We start from the raw sequence: 3,309 nt of genomic DNA on the forward strand, positions 1-3,309 counted from the left end.
TCACAAGTTACCTAGAAGGACAACCTACTTGAGTAAGTTTTTTTGTAAGTAAAGGAGAAAAGCAACTGAAGTTAAGGAATTAGGTCTTTCAATTTTATGGTAGGTCAGGGAGAAAAATACCTGACACTTCCAAGAACATTCCCAGTGGATTCAATTCCCATGCATTACACTCTTATGTCTCTAGCTGTCTTTTTAACAGAAAAGAGAAAGATTCTGGTGACCTAAACATGTTTATTTGACAGCAAGTGAAACAGTCCCATGGCTCTTTGAATAATGATCTCCTCATGCATATACTATAAATATGCAGAAGTACAACTGAGATCCAAGTCTTTTCTCTTACTTTACATTTCGCCATTTGGGATGTTCTCACTCACAACAGAAATACCCCTTTGCTGCTCTGATTCTCAACATTTTTTCTTCCAAATAAGAATATACATGGCAATAGATGGAAAGATTGTCCATTACTCCTAACATCAAAAGTACGGTGCTTTTTTAAAACATCTGGGGCTCTGATGTGAAGGCCCCTTGCTGATTTGCCATGGCAGCACAGACTGGAAACACAAACTGAATGCACTGTGGATGTCGCTGCATGGGGAGGGATGTGTAGAGAGTGAAGGAAGCAAGTGGAAAGCAGCATCTGGCTTCAGCCTGATGGTCACTTTCATGAAAGCCACACAGTGGAAATAAACAGGAGTTATTTTGTGTATAGCAAACTCATCCATCCAGTCCTAAGAGAAGAACAATCATTTACAGCTGTGTCTGCTTTTTAAACATTAATGAATTGTTATTTCTGGACCCCCCTGATCTTTCAGTGATTAAAGAGCTGATCCTGCTGCTCAGTTGATCCTAAGACAGCTACTAAGCTCCTACTTTGAAAGACTAAGTCGACATTGCTTAGTAGGATTGCCAAACAAGCAACGTTTGTCAAATAGCCATGGTATGAATGCAGTGTAGGAAGCACTAATTACAATAACTCTAAGCTGACAATTACGCAGTTAAGATCATTTCAGGATCTCTTCTCTATGTAAATAGAGAACATTTCACTCTCATTTCTACAAAACTTCATTATTTGGAAAGAAAGAACATATTCCTGAAGTATCTTCCCCATCGCCATGAAGATTATTGCTTTTCAGAAGAAGAAAATCTGTTATTTTATCTGTATTTGTAAGGGAAACTGTGGATCGCAGCCCAAACCTCTGATTAACCATCTGAAGCAAACGATGAGTCAGCTGCAGGAGCACAGATGAAGTAATTCAGCTGTGCTCCCTGATGGGGTGGAGCTTGCCTCCACCTCTCCTAGATCCCATGTAAGGGCTGGCCACCACCAAAGTAGCATCTATTTCTGCAGTTCGCTCCTTTGTGTTGGTTTTTGTGATGAGCCTCAACATTGGTAAGTATCCATCTCACCTGAAAGCCTCAACATTGGTGAGTCTTTCCTTAGATATTTTCTGACTATTTACTCTGTAATTATATCTATACACTTGTGTTATTCCAACTATATTATATCTAATAACAATAAGGGAAAATGCTTTTTTTTCCTCAAATAGACAAATGAGCATGTTCTATGCTGAAGTTTTTAACTTATAAGTTAGTTGATGAATGAGGAAGCTAAAACTAAACAGAAGCAAATATACATTTTATGTTTCAGGTCAAGCACTTCAGTACTGGAAAGGAAACAACCCAATGCTCCAAACTGAGTATGTATGTATAATCCTAAGGCACTTTATCATCTAGCAGATATTGCAGTTTGGGTGAGGTCTGTAATTAATGAACTAAACACTTACAGTCTACCAGAGTATTTTATTAGGAAACAAACAGCTAGAACTTTGCAATGAACAAACTTGAAGTAGAAGAGAGAGAAGGAAGACAGGTTAAAAGAATAACCTGATTGATAATGTTTTGGAAAAAATAGCCATAGGAGAGATGAAGGCACTGAATGATAGCAGAGTTCGTTAGTACTTTCTGCATAGTGTATGTGATAGGACAAAACATACACATAGGAAATGAACCCTGTAGTGAAACAAACTTCAGGGAGAGGAGGCATCTCACTGGACACCACAGCTCAACTGTGGAAGGCAGAGCTTTCCCTCTCCAGTGATCTCTGTCTGCCTTGACAGCAGGATGCATGTTGGAGGAAACTGTTGCAAACACTGAATGAAACAGTGATAAAATCAGAATATTAACTATCGGCAGTGTCACGGGTTACTTAGATTTACCTATGCCCGTGACAGGGGAAGCCACCCCACGCCCCCCCCCCGGGGCCCGGAAAGGAGGGGGAAAAGGGGAGTGGGATAAAACAGTGACAATCTAAGGAGGAAAAACTTATTTTACTAAATATGTATGATATCGAACATACAAGATAACACAATATATATAATTAGGCTAACAAAATCGAACGAAAACAGAGAGAGAGAGTCTCCGAAAACCGAGAGCCTACTGTGAACTCTAGGCGACACGGCTGGAATGCTTCCCACTCTCCGAGAAGTTCGAGAGAAGAAGGCGGGCACTCCAGCTTGAAACGAGATTATAAGAGTCCTGGTCCGCGTGACTTATTGTTACTCCTGTTGTTCTCTGGGAATATGTAGTCTTCTTCTGTGGAGCTGCACATTCAACAGAAGTATCCATACTTGACATGATGTTATGATGTGAATACTGATAGCAAATATCAAAATTACAAAACATGACAGTCTACCACCCTTATCTACATTTATTACATCATCGGTTAATTAATACTACCATTATATAATCATACTATATACCCACGTACTGTAAAATGTGATAGTAAAATGACGTCAAGAATTGGCCATGTACATAACTAAATGTACAACTGATAATAACTAAAATTACACTACACATGCCAAACATAGTAATATACTTAGTATTGGATACATAAAATTAATTGGACTGCAACTCCCCCAGCATCAATTCGCCTTGTGGCACACATTGGAACATCCCCATCCTTCGTGCATTACCCACCAAGGGTGCACCCAGGTCCCTGGGCAAAGATCAGTTTACACGATAGGTTTGCCGCCTTTCCAGAAGCTTGGAAGGACCTCAAACAGCGTTTTTCCGCAACATTTTCTTGTAGCATGTAATACACAGGGACTTATCTTCCTCTCATAACCAGTGCTGTAGGGGGCTAGATTGATAGGACCACGCGATTGACAGATGCGCTCGCTCAGCTATTGACCAACCAAGTTGTTCTGCCAGGTTCTATCTCCGCCAGTGCTTAAATGTTCCACCTCACGCTGATATGCTTTCAACATAGTTTTTCAACAATACCCATTATATCGTTCGAATTTTACCACC

General features: G+C 40.1%; 1 long non-coding RNA gene across 2 annotated transcripts in view; it reads left to right on the forward strand.

Moving 5' to 3' along the window:
* The first annotated feature begins 1,285 nt into the window (after positions 1-1,285).
* The window catches only part of LOC107316320, a 7,939-nt gene continuing 5,915 nt past the window's right edge, over positions 1,286-3,309 (forward strand). The window contains exons 1-2 of one of the 2 annotated variants that reach the window (XR_001556288.2): positions 1,286-1,390; positions 1,649-1,697. This is a non-coding gene — a long non-coding RNA (uncharacterized LOC107316320). Of the gene's footprint in view, positions 1,391-1,648; positions 1,757-3,309 lie in introns of both variants that reach the window. The other variant, XR_004307870.1, reaches the window with a different exon arrangement.

This window comes from Coturnix japonica, chromosome 7, assembly GCF_001577835.2.
Source record: "Coturnix japonica isolate 7356 chromosome 7, Coturnix japonica 2.1, whole genome shotgun sequence".
Classification (NCBI taxonomy): domain Eukaryota; kingdom Metazoa; phylum Chordata; class Aves; order Galliformes; family Phasianidae; genus Coturnix; species Coturnix japonica.